This window comes from Sarcophilus harrisii, chromosome 1 (assembly GCF_902635505.1).
Source record: "Sarcophilus harrisii chromosome 1, mSarHar1.11, whole genome shotgun sequence".
In the NCBI taxonomy this organism is placed as follows: Eukaryota; Metazoa; Chordata; class Mammalia; order Dasyuromorphia; family Dasyuridae; genus Sarcophilus; species Sarcophilus harrisii.
In genome coordinates, this window is record NC_045426.1 from 550,184,762 (window position 1) to 550,209,019 (window position 24,258).

Consider the following 24,258-nt stretch of genomic DNA (forward strand, 5'->3'; position numbering starts at 1 on the left):
GCATAAATATCTTCTAAACAGAAGTTTTCATCTTCTGAGTCCCTTTGGTAATTTGGTAGATGATTAGTGAATAGAATGATGGGCTGGGAGTCAGGAAGAATTGTCTTTTTGAGTTCAAATCTTACTTCAGACACTTCTAACTGTGATATTGTTTAACTTAGATTCCTCATCTGCCAAATGAATAGAAGAAGGAAATAGAAAACTACAGCAGTATCTTTGGGGTCACAAAGAATTGGACATTACTGAAAAAAATAACTCAACAACAGCAAAATCTATGAAACCCTTCTCACAATAATATTTTTACAAAATTGAAGAAAATACAAATTTCACTCAAGACTACTGAAAATAAAGACCTAATTTTTCCCATGAAAATTCACAGACTTTCTGAAATCTATTCACAGATCCAAGGATTCCATGGACATCAAGTTAAGAACTCTGATTTTAGAGTTTTACATAGATTCTTATCTAACTAAATAGACATATAATTGTGAATAAATCTATTTATGTATATATGTATACCTATAGATAGGCAGATAGATAGATAGATAGATAAGTAGATAGATAAATGCAAGGTGTTTCAAAAGTCAGTCCAGTCTTGAATTTAAAAATAAAAAAAAATTAAATAAAAATAAAAGTTTAAAACATTACTAAGACTTGAGGGATTTACTGTATCTGTCTCTGATTCTCTGTATCTGATTCTGTTTGTTTCTAACTCTTTCTTTCTTTTTCATTTTGTCTCTTTGTCTCTGGCTCTGTCTCCATTTCTGTTTCTGTATATATTTCTCTCTTTCTCTATGTCTGTCTATCAATCTCTATCTCTGTTTCTGTCTCTGTCTCTGATTCTTTATATATATATATATATATATACACAACACACACACATATATATGTATGTATATGTGTATATATGTATATATGTGTGTGTATACATACATAATGTATATATATTGCATTCATAATACAGATATAGATCTTTTACATATATATTCTATACTTTTATAAAAATAGAAAGATACATATATATTATATACATATAAATATTTTATAAACATATATGTGTGTAGATATATATATATGCAACAAATGTATACATATCTATGCAACAAATAAATGAAGTTGTATTTCACAGAAGATAGAATGTGATACCTCAAATCAATAAGAGTTGAGGCTAAATGCCACCTCTGAAGTATATTAGCCTAGTGGCTTAGCCTCTGTGAGCTTCACTTTTTTCATCTGTGAAATGTATAAAATAATATTTACAGTACCTAACTGACAGGATTGTTAGAAGGACAAATGAAATAATGTAGGTATAGTATTTTGTAATCTTTAAGAGCTCCGTAAATTATATCTGTCTGTGAATGTGCCCAGTAAAATCGTCCTCCAATGCCTCATTGAGATAGAAAAGGTATAGGTTATCCTGAGTCCTCAGAAGCCATGCTATTAGGATATAAAGCCTGGCTGGCTCTAAAAAGCCATAATATCTTAGAATACAGGTCTGATGATAAGTTGCTATTAAGAGTTTTTAGTTGTCTGTAGAGAAGCCTAGCTGAATTCATTAAGGCTCATCAAAAAATTGCCTTCATTGTGTAAAACCAAGAGAACATTATACATAGCAACAAGATTATGTGATGATCAACCTTGATGGGCTTGGCTCTTTTCAACAACGAGGTGATTCAAGGCAATTCCAAAAGACTTGTGATGGAAAGAGCCATCCACATTCAGAGAGAGAATTATGGTGACTGCATGTGGATCAAAGCACAGTATTTTAATGTTTTGTTGTTGTTGTTGTTGTTTGCTTGCCCCCCCCTTTTTAATCTGATTTTTCTTGTGCAGCATGACAAATATGCAAATATATTTAGAAGAGTTTTACATATTTAACTTAGATTGCTTATTGTCTAAGAGAGAGGAAAGGAGAGAAGGAAGGGAGAAAAATTTGGAACACAAGGTTTTGCAAAGATGAATGTTGTAAAGTATCTTTGCATGTATTTGGAAAAATTAAAAAACTAAGAGAGAGAGAGAAAGGAAGTGAGGAAGGGAAGAGGGAGGGAGGCAGGCTGGCAGGCAGGAAGGAAGAAGGAAGGAAAGAAGGGAAGGAAAGAGGGAGAGGAGGAGGGGGGGAAGGATGAAGGGAGGGAAAGAGAGAGGGAGAGAGGAAGAAACAAAAGGCTTTTCTTTTTTTAAAGTTTACTTATTTATTTATTTTATTATAGTTTTTTATTTACAAAACATGTGCATGGGTAATTTTTCAATAATGACCCTTGCAAAACCTTCTGTTCCAAATTTTTCCCTCCTTCCCCCATCTGCTCTACTAGATAGCAGGTAGTCCAATACATGTTAAATATGTTAAAGTATATGTTAAATACATTATATGTATACATATTTATACAGTTATCTTGCTGCACAAGAAAAATCATATTTAGAAAGAGGGTGAAAATAACCTGAGAAGGAAAACAAAAATGCAAGTGGACAAAAATACAAAGAGTAGAAATGCTATGTCGTGGTCCACACTCATTTCCTAGTGTTCTTTCACTGGGTCTAGATGGTTCTCTTCATCACTGAACAATTGGAACTGATTTGGTTCATCTCATTGTTGAAGAGAGCCACGTCTATCAGAACTGATCATCATATAGTCTCGTTGTTGCCATGTATAATGATCTCCTGGTCCTGCTCATTTCACTTAGCATCAGTTCATGTAAATCTCTCCAGGTCTCTCTGAAATCATCCTGTTGGTCATTTCTTACAGAACAATAATATTCCATAATATTCATATACCACAATTTTTTCAGCCATTCTCCAATTGATGGACATCCACTCAGTTTCCAGTTTCTTACCACTACAAAGAGGGCTGCCACAAACATTTTTGCACATACAGGTCCCTTTCCCTTCTTTAAGATCTCTTTGGAATATAAGCCCAGTAGTAACACTGCTGGATCAAAGGGTATGCACAGTTTGATAACTTTTTGAGCATAATTCTAAACTGCTCTCCAGAATGGCTGGATCCATTCATAACTCCACCAACAATGAATCAGTGTCCCAGTTTTTCCACATCCCCTCCAACATTCGTCATTATATTTTCCTGTCATCTTATCCATTCTGAGAGGTGTGTAGTGGTATCTGAGAGAACAAAAGTCTTTTTAAAAAAATATTGCTTTCATGGTGACCATTTGTTTTATTATAATAATTCCCCCAGAACTTAGAGCTGTGCCTAGGACAAAGTAATTCCTTAATAAATGTTTATTGATTGATTGATCCTTAAAGATATAGCTGGAATTTTTAGTTCTTTAAAGTTTGTGAAGCATGGGGACAGAGCCAAGATGACAAAGAGTAAGACAGGTCTTTGCCTGTGCTCTTCCTGATTTCCCTCAGAATCAATACTAGATCAAATCTTTGAATGGATATTGGAGGGACAGAATCTACAAGTATTTGGAGTATAACAAATTTCCAGCAGAAGGTATCTTAGAAGGACTTCAAGAAAAGTTTATCTCAATGAAGGGGGAGGAGGAGAGGAAGAGGTGGATGGCCCAGCGCAGGCACAACACAGGGAAATCCAAGGTGCAGAGGTTCCATGGTGGGGATTGGGGGAGGAAAATCAGTGGGAGGATTTTAGCCAAAATACAGCAGCCTTGGATACCCTGTCCTGGTCCAGAAGCCAATGGATCAGCAGATTAGCTGACACATAGAAGATAAATATTGAGGTCCTGTTTTCCAACATAACCAATGGGACTTGGCCATGCTCATTCAGCATGGGAAAGAAGTTGGGAGCACTGGCCCCAAACTAGTGTGAAGGCACTGTTGCCTATAGAAGAATCTTGGGACAATCTCCCCTTTGCTTAAGAGCAAACTTCAACCTTTTAAAATGAGCAAAAAAGCAAAAAGAGCTCTGATCATAAATAAATATGATGGAGACAGGGAAGAACAGACCTCAAACCCTGAGGTTTCCAGATGAAGCCTCAAAGGGTGATATGAGTTGATCTCCAATTGAAAAGCCTGTCTTGAAGATTTAAAAGAATCTTAAAATAGAGTTAGAAGAAAAATGGGTAAAAGAAATGAAAGCTTTGGAAAAGGAAACAGAAAATGTCTGATGAAAACAACTCCTTAAAAAATACATTTGGTGAAATAGAAAAAAAATACTGAAGAAAACCACTTCTTAAAAATGTATTTGGTGAAATGGAAAAAGAGAAAAAATTCCTTAAAAAATAGATTTGGGGAAATAGAAAAAGAACAATTCCTTGAAAAATTGGATTGATGAAATGGAAAAGGAGAATGACATTTTTAAAAATAGAATTGGTGAAATGGAAAAAAAAACTGATGAACAAAACAACTCAGTTAAAAGTTCAATTGACCAAATACAAAAAGAAAGTTAAAAGACTAATTGAAGAAAATAATTCACCAAAAATTAGAATGGAACAAATGAAAGTGAAAGACTCAATGACACATCAAGTATCAGTCAAACGAATACATTTTTGGTGGAATTGTGAACTGATTCTAACCATTCTGGAAAGTAATATGGAACTATACCCAAAGGACTATAAAATTGTGCATACCCTTTGATCCAGCAATGTCTCTACAGGATTTCTAACCCAAAAAACTCATAAAAAAGGGGAAATGATTCAAATGTGAAAAATATTTATAGCAGTCCTTTTTATAGTGGTAAAGAACTAGAAACTGAGTGAATGCCCATCTGTTGGAGGATGACTGAATAAGTTATGGTATATGAATGTTATGGAATATTATTGTTCTATAAGAAACAATCAGCAAGATGATTTCAGAGAGGCCTGGAGAGACTTACATGAACTAATGATAAGTAAAGTGAATAAAAGCAAGAGAACATTGTACACAACAATAAGATTTTAAAATGATCATTTCTGATGGACATGGCTCTTTTCAACACCAAGATGAATAAGGTCTTGTGATGAAGAGAGCTATCTGCACCCAGAGGGAGGATTGTGAGGGCTGAGTGTGGATCACAACATAGCATTTTCACTTTTTGTTGTTTTCTTTCTCATTTTTTTCCTTTTTGATCTGATTTTTCTTGTGCAGATAATTGTAGAAATATGTGTAGAAGAATTGCACATATTTAATATATATTGGATTTCTTGCCTCTAAGGGAGGGAAGAGGAGGAGAGGAGAGGAAGAGAAAGAAAAATTGGGAAACAAGGTTTTAAAAAGCAGGGTGAAGGTTGAAAGCTATCTATATATGTGTTTTGAAAACAAAAACCTTTATGCGTATATAAAGAATCAGTCAAACAAAACCAAAAAAAAATGAAAAAATAGAATAAAAAAAGGTTGGCAAAGCATTTTGCAAATATTATCTCATTTGATCCTCATCATAACCCTGGAAAGTACGTGCTACTTTTATTTACATTTTCTAGATGAGGAAACTAAGGTAGAGATCCAGGAACTTAGCCATTGTCCACAGAGTTTGTAGCTATTTGTGGAAGCCTTCTTGACTATAAGTCCAGCATTCTATCCATTGCACAATCTAAAAAGTCTTAGAGAAGTTGCCATCTGAATTGATAGAGGAAGTGCCCACCTATATGAGATCTCAGAATCTTAAGAGTTGAGTTAAAGTGTCTGGACCTCAAGAAATCTGAACAAAACAAAAATATGGAGGCAACATAATTTGTTTCACTAAGGGGTCACTTTCCAAGATATTTACTATGGGGACAAGAGGCAAAAATTTCCAAAGAATGAAAAAGTCATGAATGATATTATTTTAAATTTTTAAAAAATCCACTAACTGAGAAGATAACAAAGCATGTATCTACTTTTTCATCTCTATATCGATCATTTTGAGAATGATATACATTTGAATTGAAGCAATCTTTGATGAAAAAATGAAATGTAAATAGGAAGGCTTTCACAAATGATTGCTGGCTTGACATTATCTTTACAGGTGCATGACAGAATAAGAAATATAAAAAATGAAAAATTCTTGCAATATTTATGCTTTATTCATTATAGAAAGCATTTGACTCAATAGAATAGAAAGCAGTGTCAAAGGCTCTCCCTCAAGCAGGTGCCTCCCAAGTAACTGTTAAAGTTATACAAAATTCTTTGGTAAAAGCTACCAAAAATCTAATTTTGTTTAATGATTCTTTCATTATATTTATTAAGCAAAGCAAAGAACAATTAGAAATATGGTTACCAAAGGTGTTTTCCAGTATCACAGTTGTTTTTGACAAAGCACAAACTGATAAGTGATTTTCTAAAGTTGTCAATTTCTTTAAATGAACCATCAACTGGAAGATCTCTCTAAAGGTTCTTAAAATTATCTTGATGGTATATTCATCACATTCCAGAACAGAGGCTCCTCAATAAAATTCATGTCTTAAAAGATGGGAGTTGAACAATTCACATATAGGGAAAACCAAATGGATGAAGAATCAAATTTACCCACTTAAAGGCATGCAATTAAAAGGCTACTTAACATATAAATATTGTAAAACAAAAAAGAAGAAAAATTGACCAGGCTCAAAATTGAATAAAAAAGGGAAAGTTGGTTGGATTGCCACCAGGAAACCATAATGATCCCAAGTTAAACCCAGATACAGAAGTACATTTTCTTTATAACATCAGTATTTTATTGGCGAGTCTATGTAGCTGAAAAATTATGGAAGATCAGCTATATAACTGAATATTCAAAACTACAAATGACCCAAAAAGCAATGAAGAAGTGAGATTAGCAAAAGAACAGAGCAGTAGCTTTTAGTAGCCCAGACAATTGTAGAGGGGAAAAATATAATAAAGTTATCAAGAAAGCCAAGTCAATAAAATAACATGGAAAAATAATGATGAAGGATGTGGGAAAACTGGGACAGTAATACATTGTTGGTGGAGTTGTGAACTGATCCAACCAATCTGGAGAGCAATTTGGAACTATGCTCAAAGGATTATCAAACTGTGCACCAAAGAGATCTAAAGGATGGAAAGGGACCCACATGTACAAAAATGTTTGTGGCAGCCCTTTTTGTAGTGGCTAGAAACTGGAAAATGAATGGATGCCCATCAATTGGAGAATGGTTGGGTAAATTGTGGTATATGAATATTATGGAATATTATTGTTCTGTAAGAAATGACCAGTAGGATGAATATAGAGAGGCTTGGAGAGACTTATATGAACTGATGCTGAGTGAAATGAGCAGGACCAGGAGATCATTATATACACTTCAACAGCGATACTGTATGAAGATGTATTCTGATGGAAGTAGATTTCTTTGACAAAGAGACCTACTCAGTTTCAATTGATCAATGATGGACAGAAGCAGCTACACACAAAGAAAGAACACTGTGAAATGAATGTAAACTGTTTGCATTTTTGTTTTTCTTCGTGGGTTATTTATACCTTCTGAATCCAATTCTCCCTATGCAACAAGAAAACTGTTCGGTTCTGACCACATAACTAGCTAAGGGTCATATAGATTTTAAAGTAGAATAAGGAATGATTCTAGAATGAAAAGGGCAAGGGAAACAATCCACACACATCATAATAACATGACCAAATAATGAAGATACAACAACTGCATCATACCTCCCAATATGAAGCATTCTCTTCCCTGTCCTCAATTTATGACCCACAATATTTAACCCCAAGTTTTAGTAAGTGTAATCTAATATAGAAATACCAACCTCCTTTTCATTGTCTCCTTGGCTGATGAGTTACTGATGCCAGTTGATCATGACAACATCATGGGGGAGGCAAAATCATTACATGGAAATCTCCCATGTGCCATCAAATCACAGTCTGAACTTTCTTCCACTTCTGTGTTCCATTCTTCCTGTTGTACTAATATTCCCACTTCTTAGAGAGATTATTTGTAGTCATAAAATAAAATTTCCTTTTTCAGTGAATTATTCCCCTAATTTCCTTTTAGAATCTGATGCCATAGCGTCATATTTGCTTGACTTCAAAAATCTGCCTTCCTCAAGTCTGAGGTTATAATGCTTCTGTGGACTCATTGTTCAAAAGCTATTCATCATTGCTCCCTTTTATCATTGTACTTATGATTTCTCTTCAGTGTTTGATCTTTAAAAAAAAAAGTCTTTTTGTCATGCTATGATAAAGAATATAAGCCACTTAACCTCAGTTCTAAAACCAAGTCTGCCTGAGAGGTTTTATATTTTATTCTGAGCTTAACAGCTCTTTGAAATTGTAGTACTATCTTCAGAATCTTTCTGCTTTCTCCTTTTCTTAGGATTGTTCATTAGAATCCTGGATATGAATTGCTTTAGAGTACAAAACTGAGAAGTGTCAGTAATCATTACAGTCCCCTCTCTTCTCAAGTCTTTGTAACATGACTGTCTTTGACAAATTATGGGTTTTTTCTATTTATTCTGGAAAATGGCAAATTAACTTTCTTTAAAACTTATTTTAAATTAATAAAACTGTGCAATCATCATTTGTGTGTTTCAGAAGCACTGTGAAAGAATCACAGTGTTGACACAGAAATGGTACTTAGAATGGAAGCTAAGAGATCTGAGTTTTCATTTCATGTCTGCTGCTCATTAACTTAGAGAAATGATGTAATCCTTCTAGACTTCATTTTCTGAAGTGAAGAAGACAAGAGAAACAACCCACAATGACAGAAGAGGAGGAAATTCAGAACTAAATATTGAACATATAACAATTGCACCACACCTCCCAGTCTAGAGCATTCTCTTCTCACTCCAGGACCCGGCATGCTTTAATCATAAGTATAAGTCATTTGGATGAGATTAAGTACACAAGATCCAGATGCATTTGAACATAATAGCATACTATTCAATAAACATGAAGACACCAACTACTAAGTAAGGATTCATTATTTGACAAAACTGCTGGGACAACTGCTGAAAAAATCTGCTAGAACTTGGGTTTGATCATCACCTCAAGCAATGTGCCACAATGAGCTCTAAATGGAATTTGTTGTACAGTTGTTTTTCAGTTGCGTCCAATTCTTTGTGACCCTGACCTGGTGTTTTCTTAGCAAAGATACTGGAATATTTTTCTATTTCCTTTTCCAGCATTTTGCAAATGAGAGAACTGAGACAAATAAGTTTACGTGACTTGCCTATAGTCACACCTAGGCTCTGAGGCCAGATTTGAATTCATGAAGATGAGTCTTCCTGACTTCTGGGTCTTCCTGACCAGGCTGGCACTCTATCCACCTTGACACCTAGTTGCCAATGGTGCCACCTAGTCAATGGTCTAATGTTTTATTGCATTCATAGGCCCATAATTTGTTTAATAGTTCCCCAATTGATAGGCACTCATGATGATTCCAATTTTTTGCTACAGTAAAAAGTGCTGCTATAGATATAATGTCTTCCAGAGCTCTGTTGTAAGCTCTCTTTTTTTCTCCCTCTATCCAGGGTCTTCAAACTATGGCCCATGGGCCAGATGCGGCAGCTGAGGACGTTTATTTCCCTCACTCAGGGCTATGAAGTTTCTTTATTTAAAGGCCCACAAAACAAAGTTTTTGTTTTTACTATAGTCCAGACCTCCAACAGTCTGAGGGACAGTGAACTGGCCCCCTATTTAAAAAGTTTGAGGACCCCTGCTACTATTTCTCTCAATATTGTCACTAGCTGCCATGGACTCAATGAACATCTCTAAGCTGATGATTGTCAAATCAACTAGTCTAGTCTTATCTAACCTCTCTGCTGATATCCAGTCCCCAGTTGTCTCTTAGAAACTCAAACTGGATGTTCTATAGTTATTCTAACCCAACATGTAAACCCCCTACTTAATAAACTACAGCAGCCCTGTATTAGCTGAAGGATCAAATACAAATCTTCTGCTGGGTATTTAAAATTCTTCACATTCTCCCTTCTTTCCAGTCTTCTTCTACTTCACATCCTTTCTTCTTATATACTCTTCAGTATAATGATACTGGCTTCCTTGCTGTTTCTCAAACTGCATCTCCCAGCTCAGGGAATTTTTACTGCCTGTCTCTCATGCTTGGAATGCTCTCTCTTCTCATCTCTACCTTCTGGTCTTCCTGGGTTCCTTCAAATCTCAACTAAAATTCTACCTTTTACAGGAAGCCTTTCCAACTTGTGATTATCTCCAGATTATACTCTATGTAGCTTGTTTGTCTCATTTTCTTTTTGACCAGGTAAAAGAAGGAATTCTAAGCTTTATTTCTTACCCAGTTTCTTACCCTGATTGGGTGTTGCTTCAGTCAAATTGAAACCTATTAAATACTTAGCTTAAAAAGTCCAAAATGTCCCTCTGGCTCGAAGGTCATCTTAAGGCGTCCTGATCCCTATCTTACCTTTGGACCTGGATGATCCTGGAGAATAAAGTGAAGCAGATGACCTTGCACAGCCCTTCCTCACTTAAATCCAATTCACTTGCAAGTCATGGCATCATCTTCCTGACGTCATGGTCCTCTTCAAGAATGAAAAACAAAAAATACCAACAGATTGTTAACATGAGCTCTTCTAATGGGAAAAAAACCCAAAATTATTGTTTGTCTTTCTTTATAGTGTCTAAGTTTAGTACAGTTTCTGGAATATAGTATGTAATTAATAAATGTCTGATTGTGTAGTTGACTAAATATGCAAAATGACTTATTTTCAGACATATCTGATGTGTTAATTGGTTTTCCTAATGACTACAAGTATTTGTGTGGGGCCAGGAAGGGGGTGTTGGTGTAGGAAGAAAAAAGTAGTTAGAAAAAGAGCATCAGTGAAATATTTTTTAAAAACACAGAATTGAAAAGAACTGAAGAAGTTCAGGAGATACAGATAAACATGGCAGTGATACATAACTTAAAAAAACAAGTTATACATAATATAAATTTATTTTCAAATACAATTAGTTTGTTCTTTGTAAAAGGAAATGTTTTAAGTTCAAAAATTTTATTAAAAAAATTTTAAACTAAAAAGGATACATTGAGACAAATATCAAAATAAATGTAACAACATATAAAGAAAAAATAAATCATTCATTAAATATAAAATTCTATTGATCTTAAAGATTACATTATTATTTGTTCTTCTATTTCACTACTCTAATTAGTCTGAAAAAATACTGAGTATGTTGCTACATTGTAATGTAAACAAAACAACACCATTCAATCATTTACCTTGACAATGAGCCTTGCTTGTTTTTGATTCAATTGTGCTGAACAGGAATAGATATAAAATACGGAGATGTATCAAAATCAGGGAAGAGTGGCATATACACAAATATACACATGCACAAACTCATAGTAGAATCTTAGGTTTCTTAGGGGAAAATATATATATATATATATATATATATATATGTATATTACGGATTATTAAGCAGAGAACTAGGTGGGAAAAATGAATAGAGTGCTGGGTATGGCATCAGGAAGACTTCCTGATACTTCTTAGCTGTGTGACTCTGGCCAACTCACATAACCTTGTTTCCCTTAGTTTCCACATCTCTAAAATGAATTGGAGAAGGAAATGGCAAATCATTTCATTGTCCCCACCAAGAAAACCCCACATGGCATCATGAGGATTTGGATATGACTAAAGATGTCTCAACAATAACAAATGAATGTGTTTAATGGCTGCTATAATTCTAATACATGCTTTCTTCTTTTCTGGTTTGGTGACCATGAAGAAATAATTAATTTGGCTTTTCACATGAGTGAAACTGTCAACTCAGACAAGGAACTAAAGTATTTTCACAATTTACCTTAGAAAATATTACAATAGACAATTTATTTGGTTCTGGTTTGGGGGGGCAATATAAACACAATATCTTTAAGTATCAAAGATTGAAGCTTCATATCTGCTTTTGTACATCTATCATCAGTGATTTTCTTTATGAAAGAGTTATATATATATATATATATATATATATATATATATATATAATATCCATGTGCATATATGTGCTCATACATGAATGCACATAAACATGAATGCATAAAATATTTGCATGTGTGTATGTGTGCATGTATATGTGGTCCTGTATGCATTGTGTGCTTGCAATGCACATACACATGTAAATGCATTGTGTGTTCATATGTGCCTATAAATGTATATATATGCATGTGCATTTTGTTTATATACATGTGTATATATGCACATACCTATATGATATATGCATGTATCTGCATATATATATATATATATGTGTTTATGCATACACACAGCCTTCCATTTTTAAGGATAAGGAGCATAAGAACAAAGCTGTTACATAGGCAGCAACTGAAGAAAAATTGCCTGCAAAACTTACAAGTGAAATTATAAAAAAAGAGAAGAGCTGAGATTTTGTTTCTATTATGTGTCTTAAATCTGACAAGAGTCATTAGGGAACTTGATTCAGAATGAGAAAGGAAACAGGAAAGTGCCTGGACTTAAGATGGAATTCTACCTTTCATGAAGGGACATGGAAACATGAAAATATAGAGAAAGTGTCATGTTAAACTTTGGATTCTGGATGAATATTAAACTCAGACATATTTATTCAAAGCAAAAGCATTTAATGAATGGTATATTTTGTTACAATAGCTGATTTTGTTACAAAATAAGCAATAAAAATATGATTTTGAATAGATGTGAACTTATGGAATGCTTTGAACCTGGGGTGACTTTGAGATACACAAATGATATGGAGGGTGCCCCCAAGGGCTAGTTTATAATCTCTGCAAGTTAATAGATCTTTCAGAATTTTAATGACACTAATTTTAACTATTACAGATTAGGTCATGGTTGTCTGAAGGACTTCCTTGACGCTTTATAAAACATATAGTCATCTCATGCTAAAAGTTCATCTGGCATCTCATTAGATATGGGAAGCTGAAATAATCTAGCTCTATAAAATCAGCAAAGAAAGAGAACTGCAAAATTAATGCAATCCCAGAATCCAATCAAGAAGGAAAGAAAGAAACACTTATTAAGCACTTACTGTGTGCCAGGTGGTCTTCTAGTGCTGAGGAATGCAAACATGAGAAAAGAAGTTCAGTCTTTGCCTCCAAGGAATTTAGTTTGTAATGGCAGATGATAAAACACAGAAGGGACCTGAAGAACAAGGGAGAAGAGGATAGTTTTCAAATCTAGAAAGTTAGGAAGAGAGACTGGAGGAGAATGAAGGCAAATCAGCCTGAGCCCTTTCACAAAATGGAAGCTTCAAGAGAGCTCTTCATTGAGAGAAGGGAGGTGGACCTTGAAGAGAAATATTTCCAAGTGAGAAGGCTCTTCCAAATTAAGGAGGCCCCAAGTTTGAGGGAAGTTCCAGAATGAGACAGGCATGGTTTTGAAGAACAGAACATCAGGGCTAGGGTCAGGAGGAGAATAAAGGCAGTAAAGAGATTCTCTTTTCATATAAGTCTTCAAGAAAAGGCTCTCTTACCCCTTATTAGGAATGGTACAGAGGGAATCCAAAGTCAGGTAAGAATAGGACTATCATTTTGATTATGAGAAAATAAGCTTTGCCAGACTTAAAAGCACACATTTTTTTTTCAAATTAGACATTGTTTCATGTGTGACTATTTTAATAATCATATTTAAAAGTTTCAAGTAGGCATTAGAGTAGCATTTTGGCAATATACAAGCACAAATTAAAATACTAATTTTTGTTCAAATTGAATATTTTCTTCAAAGTTTTTTTCTTTATTTTTAAAAAAGTTATATCTTTCTTTTTATTTTATTATATTATTTTATTGTTATAGCTTTTTATTTACAAGATAAATGCATGGGTAATTTTTCAGCATTGACAAATGCAAAATCTTTTGTTCCAACTTTTCCCCTCCTTCCTCCCACCCCTTCCCCCATACGGCAGGTTGACCAATACATGTTAAATATGTTAAAGTATAAATTAAATACAATATAAGTATACATGTACAAAGTTATTTTGCTGTACAAAAAGAATTGGAATTTGAAATATTGTAAAATTAGCCAAAGGAATTGTGAAGGAAATCAACAATGCAGGTGGACAAAAATAGAGGGATTGGGAATTCTATGTAGTGGTTCATAGTCATCTCCCAGAATTCTTTTGCTGGGTATAGCTGGTTCAGTTCTTTACAAAGCACACAATTTTTAATCTTTCCATGGAAACAATAGTCCTGTGGTACATTATGGCACTAACAAAATCTAACAGTTAGAATGACAAAGAGAAATTCCATTTAAAGTATCTGCTGATAGTATAAAATATTTGGGAATCTATCTGTCAAGGGAAAGTAAGGAACTATATGAGCAAAACTACAAAACACTTTCCATACAAATAAAGTCAGATCTAACCAATTGAAAAAATATTAAGTGCTCTTGGATAGGTTGAGCAAATATAATAAAGATGGCAATACTACCTAAACTAATATATTTATTTACCAATAAGTCAATTCCCAAAAAAACTATTTTAATGTCCTAGAAAAAATAACAACAAAATTCATCTGGAAGAACAAAAGGTCAAGACTTTCAAGGGAACTAATGAAAAAAAAAAATCAAATAAAGGTGGCCTAGCTGTACCAGATCAAAAACTATATTATAAAACAGTGGTCACCAAAACCATTTGGTATTGGCTAAGATATAGACTAGTTGATCAGTGGAATAGGTTAGGTTCCCAGGACAAAATAGTCAATAACTTTAATAATCTAGTGTTTGACAAACCCAAAGACTCCAGCTTTTGGGATAAGAATTCAATATTTGACAAAAACTGCTGGGAAAATTGGAAATTAGTATGGCAGAGACTAGGCAGTTAAGTCTAGTTAACCCCATACATCAATATAAGATCAAAATGGGTTCATGCTTTAGGCATAAAGAATGAGATTATAAATAAATTAGGAGAACATAGGATAGTTTACCTCTCAGACCTGTGGAGGAGGAAGGAATTTGTGACCAAAGAAGAACTAGAGATCATTATTGATCACAAAATAGAAAATTTTTATTATATCGAATTGAAAAGCTTTTGTACAAACATAACTAATGCAGACAAGATTAGAAGGGAAGCAATAAACTGGGAAAACATTTTTATAGTTAAAGGTTCTGATAAAGGCTTCATTTCCAAAATATATAGAGAATTGACTCTAATTTATAAGAAATCCAGCCATTCTCCAATTGATAAATGGTCAAAGGATATGAACAGACAATTTTCAGATGAAGAAATTGAAACTATTTCTAGCCATATGAAAAGATGCTCTAAGTCATTATTAATCAGAGAAATGCAAATTAAGACAATTCTGAGATACCACTACTCACCTCTCAGATTAACTAGGATGACAGGAAAAGATAATACTGAATGTTGGAAAGGATGTGGAAAAATTGGGACACTGATATATTGTTAGTGGAATTGTGAATACATCCATATATTAGATGGTAGGAGGAAAGGAAGAATAAAGAAATGATTAAAAGCTTCAAGTAATTATGTGCTTTGATTTGCTTATGTTGGATGCCTTGACTGTTGACATTGTCAGATATTACAACAACAAAGAATGATCAAGTTTCATTTTCTGCTCAGATGTACCGTATGTAGACTATGTTATTAGTTGCTAGATATTTGCCTCATCTGATGACATTGCTTTAACTAGATCTGTGTGACCACTTATAAGGATAGTATAAGATTTAATGATTTAATTAAAATTCAACTGAATTTCCTTTCACTTGAAATCTTTCCTGTGTATAGAAAATAAAAGTTTGTGTGTGTATGTAAAAAAAAAAAAAAAAGAAAAGAAAAGAAAAGAAAAGAAAATGTGTGAAGGAAGAGTATTTTTACCTGGAAATCTCATAGAATGTGAGGAGATGATGTTTTCAGATGAATTTTAAGAAAGGAAGACTTGTCTTCAGTTGTGTTTGACTCTTTGTGACCCCCATTTTGGGGTTTTTTAGTAAAGATACCAGAATGGTTTGATATTTCCTTTTCTAGCTCATTTTTGCAGATGAGGAAACTAAGGTAAACATAGTTAAATGATTTGAACAGGGTCATTTAGCCAGTTAAGTGTCTGAGGTCAGATCTGAAGTCATGAAGTCTTCCTGAATCCAAGCTCAGTGCTCTATCCACTGTGCCACAAGTTGTTCAAGGAAGACCAGGACTTTTTGGAATTAGGTTTGTTGAACCCTTTTTCAGGTCTGCTCATCCATCTTTGATGTCCACTAGGCACACAATTCAAACCTGTGACTCTAAGAAGTAGTAGCATAAGCAGCAATTACACCACAGCAAACCATCTCAATAGATGGGCCAATCCAGGTCAAGAGTAACCAATGGAACTCAAAACATTAGTCAGTTTGAGGGCTGTCTACTTGAAGAGTATGAAGATTTCTTCCCAGTGTTTGGACAGATGACAACAATTTGTTCCAATAACTTTGAGGGAAGCTAAAAATAGGTGCTATGGAGTACTCAGAGCTTGGCCAGGTATCAAAGACTCCAAGGTCATCCACTGTATCCTGGGCCATTGCTAGTCATTCTAAATATTGTATTGTCATTAGACTTCAATGACTCTGGGACAGAGTGAGGCTAATGACTTTGTACAACTCACTTAAATTCAATCTCAAATAAGTCAAGAGATCACTTTGTTGGTCCTCTTCAAAAATGAAGGACAAACAACAATTTCAATAACAAAAAGGAAAAGAGGGATTTCAACTGATGGAATGGAGGAATGAAAGAGAGGAGTCCATTTTTAGGATTGGAGATGGTGGAAGCAAAGATAAGGAGATGGGAGAAGACAGGATAAAAACTGGGAATAGAAACTGATCCAGTTTGTCCAAATTACTAAATAACTGAATAGAGGTGATATGAGGTAAAGCTCTTTAGCTAGGCTGAATATATATGATGGAGGGATCTGAATATCAGGGTTAATTCAGGAGGGGGCAATAGCTCAAGACTTTTGAGTAGGATAGTTATTTGTGGACTAGCCTATGACCTCCCCTATTAAAATGCTCCTTGAAATTATTTTATTATTTGATTCATCCAAAGAATTTGATATAGTTCCTTATACTCTTATACACTGCTAATATTTGGTGAATAAATAAATAACAAAAATTATAATTTTTTCCATAATATACAATGGTTTTATATTATAATTCTATTATGGTATATTATTTTATTGCAGTCATAGTATTATATAACTATGTCATATAGATGGAATTACATATACAGATATAATCATTCCATAAAGTAATATTGTTTTATCCATAGTATAAGTTAATAAGATTTTATAGACAATCCTGAGAAGCTGCCACCTAAAATATGTTTCTTTGAAAAAATATTCAGATGTAAAAACAAAAAATTTTCAAAGGAATTTTAATAATAGCATCAGTTTATGAGCCAGAAACTGCCTACATTCTCAACAATCTGAACTAAAATTGAATGGCTCCTTTATCATGTTACTTAAAAGAGAAAAACTATTCATTGTGAAAAAAATATTTATCATAATATTTTATATATAATATATATGTTATTTGTGTTTATGATATATATTACGTGTATGTGTGCACAAATGCATTTAAGTGGTGCGATAGAGTTCTGGGTCTAGATTCATCTTTATGAATTCAAATTTAACCTCAGACATTAGCTATGAGACCCTGGGTAAATCACTTAACTCTGTTTGCCCCAGTTTCCTCATCTGCAAAATGATCTGGAGAAGGAAATAGCAAACCACAGTATCTTTGCCAAGAAAACCCCAAGTGGAATCAGGAAGAGTTGAATGTGACTAAAAACAACTGAAAAACCACAGCAAAATAGCCGCATTTAACTTAGAAAAGTACTAAGGTTAAATATGAGTCCTTGTAAAGCTGACCAAATGTGCATAACTCCATGATCCCATGACAGTTAGAGAAAATATAATTTCAATTAGCTCTTGAATACTTGAAGACAACTATCTAGTCCCCTCTATGTCTTCTCTTTTGAAAGTTAATTCTCTCCCACTCTCTCATTCATCACCATATCTACAAATATTTGCATGTTAATTCCGCAAAGATTTAAATATTGATATTTTAAAGACTGACAAATTTTTGGTTTTTGAAAACTAATGATGATAGTCCTTACTTTTATTTAAAATGAGAAAAGGATCTTCCTAATATAAATATTATCAAACTAGATCAAATGCAAAAGTATTTTCGTCCAAGCCATAAACTTATGACCAGACTAAATCATATCCATACTTCTTTTGCCACTTTGATTTTACATATAAATTTTAGAACCTAAAAAGGTAAAGCTTGATGGCAACAGCAAATAGCATTTTAAGAAAACCCCATCTGCTGATACTAGATTGATGCATGGAAGGGACACAGTTCAGATATCTAAAGAGTTTATAAAAAGAAACTGGGGAAAAGCTATCAGCAGACTCATTGTTCTGCTAATAAAGAAATTAAAGTATAAATAAAGCTTTACAAGGTGGGATAACTTGTGAATGTCAGTTTAATAAGTGACAAAGAATAAAGGTCAAAATAGACTTGGTTTTTTGCTTAACAGTAATAATGAATTTGAAGGAATGATTTATACAAAAATGTAATTAGGCTGATGATAATGACATTGTGTGAAAATGACAGAAAATTTTGACATATTTCTTTAAAATTCTTAAAGTCATAAAAATCGGAATCTATTGTTATATAACATTTCTATTTAAGTTTCATAAATTTAAAGGAGAATTGACAGAGTCCAACAGAAATTGATGACATGAAGGGTTGTTGCTATGGAATTCATCTGGACAGAATGGAGTCATTTGACCTTTTTTCAGAAGAAGCAGTCTAGGGATTCAGATGTGATCTCCTAATTAGGGTGATGGGAAGTGACTCGGATCTCAGGAAAAACCTAAAGAAGTAGAAATTCAGGTCTGCCTCTTTACTATCCTGCACTTTTTTCAGAGCTTTTTTTGTTTGCTTGTTTTTGCAAGTTAATTGGGATTAAATGACTTGTCCAAAGGCACACAGCTAGTAAGTATCATGTATCTGAGGTCAAATTTGAACTCAGATGCTCCTGACTCTGACTCTAGGGCCAGTGCTCTATTCCCTTCATCACCTACCTATTCCCCCTGAGCTTTTTCTACAGTGCCCCAGGAACATTTTAACCAAGCAATTTGCTCTTTGGAAGTGCCTTCCTCATTTTACTCGCAGGCCTCTTCTTCTCTTTGGATAGTTGTTCCCAGAATCTCTTTTTTAAAGGAGGAATCCTAGGACAGTGACATCTTCATTTCTCTCCACCCTACATGCTTGACTCTTCAGGAATTTTTCTCCAATGGCAGTGTGCTACAATGCAGAAGTACAATCTCAACCCCTCTTCTCCTCAACCCCCCAACCTCTTTTCCCTTTTATGTATTGTCTTCCCCCTTTAGAATATAAATTTTTTGAGGGCAGGGAACATCTTTCTTTCTGTTTGTGTTATTGTTATTTGGAATAGACCCTGACACATAGTAAGGCAGTCTAGTGGCACAATGGATAGAGCACTGAGCCCAGAGTAAGGAAGATGTGAATTCAAATCTGGTCTCAGATATTTATCAACTGTACAACCGTGGGCAAGTCATATGGCCCTATTTGCCCCAATTTCCTCACTTGTAAGGTGAGCTAGAGAAGAAAATGATCAACCACTAGAGAACTTTTCCCAATAAAATCTCAGATGGGTCAGGAAGAGTTGAATGCTACTGAAATGGCTGAATAACAATAACTGGAATTAATGAGCACTTAATAAACACTTGGTGACTTGACTTCATTCCTCATTCAGATGCAGTCACTCAAAAAACATTAATCTACCTTTTCACACAGAAAAAATCCAGTGGATCAAGATTGTAGCATGGATCTTGATAAGTAAATCCCCAAGATAGTCAGATCATTGGTGAACGTAGCTTCAGGAGTCATTCCAGATTCTCAATGAACTGGATTCAGAATTAAATATAAACATCATGCTTGTGTCATGTTTGAGAGATCTTATCATATTTTGAATTCCCAAGCCTCCCTGATACAAAAGGCCATCTTTTTAACATCAAAAATTTTTCACCTATACTCTATGGCTACAAATCACAGAATAGCACAATCTCAAAATCATAATTCTAGGAGACTCAGTATTCATGATTCATGACAACTTGTGCACGAGAAGTGGATCATCATCACAAATATGCATGAGTGGAGAAAGACATTGGCCATTCATAAAAATAAAAGGAAAAGAGAGCAGATTAATAGCCCAAAGGATGTACTGGTATTCACAAAATATAAAAAAAGAAGAAGAAAACAGTGACAAACAGAGAAAGGACTCTCACATCTTGAGCAGATCCTCTATATAAAGTACAGGGACAAGAATTTCATGGATCAGAAAGTATGCTGAGTGAGCTAAAACCTAATCAGGTGAAGGAAGCATGCTCATTATTGTGATCACAGACACCAAAGTAATTTCAAGATTGGACACAAATTTGAGAACTGATGCATGGCATTTTTAATGAGGGGAGAAAGAAATCAGAAATTAAGACTATATATGAAAAATACTCAGATTAATGTTAACATTCACAGCAAAAAACAACAAAACCAATATCTCATCATGTACAAAGCACTCCTAAAGAAAAATCAATTGCCTTTTTATTCCCAGTTCTAAGAACTGAAAATTTTTTAAATTCAAAAATTATAAATTCAAAAAAATTTAAGGGACAGGAAAATGGACAGGAGAGAATTGCACTCCAGTACTGTAAAACTCATATGGAAATGGGGACCATCAATTCCAATGGTCTTGTGGTAGAGAGAACCATCTGTACCCAGAGAGAGGACTATGGGAACTGAATGTGAATCATAACATAATATTTTCACTTTTTTTTGTTGTTGTTTGCTTGCATTTTTTCTTTCTCATTTTTTTCCCTATTTGATCTGATTTTCCCTGTGAAGCATGATAATTGTGGAAAAAATATATATATATAATAAGAATTGCACATGTTTAACATATATTGTATTATTTGCCATCTAGAAGAGGACGTGGGGAGAAGGAAGGGAGAAAAAAATTTGGAACACATGGTTTTGCAAGAGTGAATGTTGAAAATTAAGCATATGTTTTGTAAAATAAATTTTTTAAATGAAATGAGGAGCCATTAAACAATACATAAAGATTTTTGCAAGCTGCATTTGACTTAGAAAGCCACACATTAATTAGATTACGTTGCATTGTTACTTACTGTTAAATATTCCCCAATTATTTTACTACAACCTAAGGATTCTACATTGCCTAGCCAACTGAGGCCATTCCTTTTCCCACTCCTTCTGGTTTGGGAGGAGAATTTTTGCATATTCCTTATTTCTACTTGCCACTTGACACCATTGCTGTTTCTAGCTCTAAATTGCCATTTCTCTTACCTGTTATGTTATATCATCCTTTTAGAATATTGTCAGAACTTTGTTAATGACTTTGACACCTAACTCAAGGTCTGCTTTTCTTATCTTCTTCCTGGGACTTCAAAATATACATGTATCATGACAACTCATGACAATAATTGGATAAAACACATTTCCTCAGCCTCCTGGAAACTAATGATCTTCTTTCCCTCTACCCCAACTTGAGCTTCAGACTAGTTTCATCATAAAATTTACCATTTCTTTGATTTCCACCACCTCTAATGCTTAGAAATTTGAAATTCTACATTCTGACCACCAGCTGCTACTTTCATACCTTCTACTTACTGCGACTTAGCCTTTTCCTCACTCTTCCTATCTATCATATAAATCCTCTAACCCATTCCTCTTTTCCCTGTTCACCTCCTCCACACTAGTTTCCCTTGCCTCCTTGCTCAGACTATGCAATCTCATGATTTGTCATTTGAAAATCTATTACCGTTGATTTCCTGATTTGCTGAACTTCATGCTGCTTTACTATTACCATCTGATTTCCCTGTTCCGTTTTCCAGTTTGAAATGAAAATCTAGTGCTACTGAAGAAAGTTGGGAAATAGAGCTAATTTCTTCCACTAGCTCTTAAATCTTCTCAAATACACTAATATTAAGCAATCAAGCATAGGACCCTACAAGTGTGACAAAATTTTGGTGCTTTTGGTGTTAGAACTTCCTTCTTTCTCCAAAAATCCCAATAAACTTCATCATACTGTGACATCTTCTCCACTTTTGGAAAGCATTAACAAATAAGGTTGAAAAGTGGACTAATATTTTAATATATCCTGAATTAACAATCTCTTTGCAGCATTTTTTATTACTTCCCCTCCCCCCAAGAAATAGCAATAAAAATGATCATCCAAGTTCCCATACTCTCCAAGTTCTTCTATATCTCTACTGCTTCCTTTCCATCTCTTGATTTCTCAAGTTTGGTGGTCTCTAAGCAGAGATGTGCGAGCTAATAATAACCAGCAACTTTGGAGAAAAGAAGGTAGGAAATGTGTATATGACATCCTTTAAAATTTAACCTGCCTCCATCATTTTCTTAAGTCTAGATAGAAAACAAAACAATAAATCAAGCTGTATGATAGCATGTAATATTTGTTGTGATTTCCAAGGCATAAATGCTTACACTGAAAATATAATTATATCTCATAAGCTAGTATGAGCTGGTTCCAATACCCACTGTCTCCAAGATCGTGTTCTTGTCCCATTTCTCTTCTTTATCTCTGTTTGTGTCCTATCCTCTAGTAAACTCACAACAACTGCTTTCATTTTGTAACTAAACTTATCATTTCTTCCAGTGCCTAGCATGATACTCTGCACACTCGTTGACTTTAGAATTCATGGGGAAACTCCTTGAAACTGCAGTGACATTGCCCAGAAATTGTATTTGGATAGGCCAAGGAAAATTTATCCTGCAATTATCTGGGATTTAGATAGGCCAGGAAAAACACATTTCTGAAATGGTTTATAAATTATCAAGTTGGTTTAGAACCTCAATCATTTAAGAAATTGGAGCAAGGATGATTTCCAGTAAAACTGGGGGGGAAAAACTGCATGAACAGAAGGAAAGCCTTGCATTCAGCAACTTTCTAGATCTCTTTTTCCCCTTTATCCAAAAGAGGATGTTGTGAACTTCAAAGAGTTCAAAAGATGTTATATTTCCCATCATCCTATTCTTGTCCCGGCAATGACCCTAGGTCAGCTGATGGCAGTGTTTGCATTGGTTGCAAAGGATAGAATGGATGTAGATTCACAGCTCCACAAGAAGCCCAGAAATGAAACTCCATCATGTTTATGGAGATTCTTGAGCTCCCCACAAACAAGATAAAAAGAATTCCAAAAAGCCTTTGCTTTGAGTCATCCCTTTCTACATGTGCTCTCTAAGTTTACTCTCTCTTTCATATGTCCTCTATATGTACTTGTGTGAAAGAGACTGTCACAGAATTTGGCAAGAATATTTTGTGTCACCTGTTTTTATAGTACCACTTTAGTAATAAAGTCGTACTTTCCTTTCCTAAAACTTCTTTAGGTCTGGTTGATTGATTGCAATGAATTTTAACTGACAATCTTGAGAAATGGTACAAATCTATGGAATTAAAGATTCACCTTGATTCCTCTGGGACTTGAGACTAGGAAATTGGGATAAGGATTATCAAAGTTTATATGGCTGATATATCTCCATTTCTGTATCCCTATTTATGTCCTCATCCTCTCTATCTCTATTTCACCTATCATTATCTAAACTTATATACAAATACAAGCACATTTGTATAAATACATATACACCCATATGTTATAGTCATTATGTACATTGTTTTCTTGGCTCTGCTTTCTTCCTTTTGTATCAATTCATTTAAATCTTTCCATATTTCTCATATTTATTGTTTCTTGGAACACAGTAATATTCCACTGCATAAAAGTACCATAATTTGTTCATCCATTTCCCATTTGAGAGGCATTTACTTTGTTTCCAATCTTTTGCTACCACAAAAAGTATTGCTATTACACCACTGGTGTATAGGGGGACTTACTTTTTTTTTTTTTTTTTAAATTAAACCCTGACTTCCTTGGGTTTAATGTGTAGTAATGGAATTTCTGGATTAAAGGAAACAGACATTTTAGTTACTTGGTTGGCATAATTCCAAATTCCAAAATGTTTATACTGATTCACAGTTCCTTCAACATTATGTCCGTTTGCTTGTCTTTCCACAAATCCTTAAATACTGTTACCCTATTTTGTCATCTTTGACAATTTTGTTGGGTGTGAGGTAAAACCTCAGTGTTATTTTGAATTGCATTTACTTTATAATTAGTGATTTGGAGCATTCTGTCATATAATTGTTAAAGGTCTACAATTATTCTTGAGAACTGTTTGTTCATATTCTTTGAGTACTTACGGAAGAATAACTTTTGATCTGATATATTTGTATTAATTTTCTTAAAGAAGTTTTTCCCATTTGATCATTTCTTTTCTTTCTTATTCTAAATAATTTGTTTTCCAGGA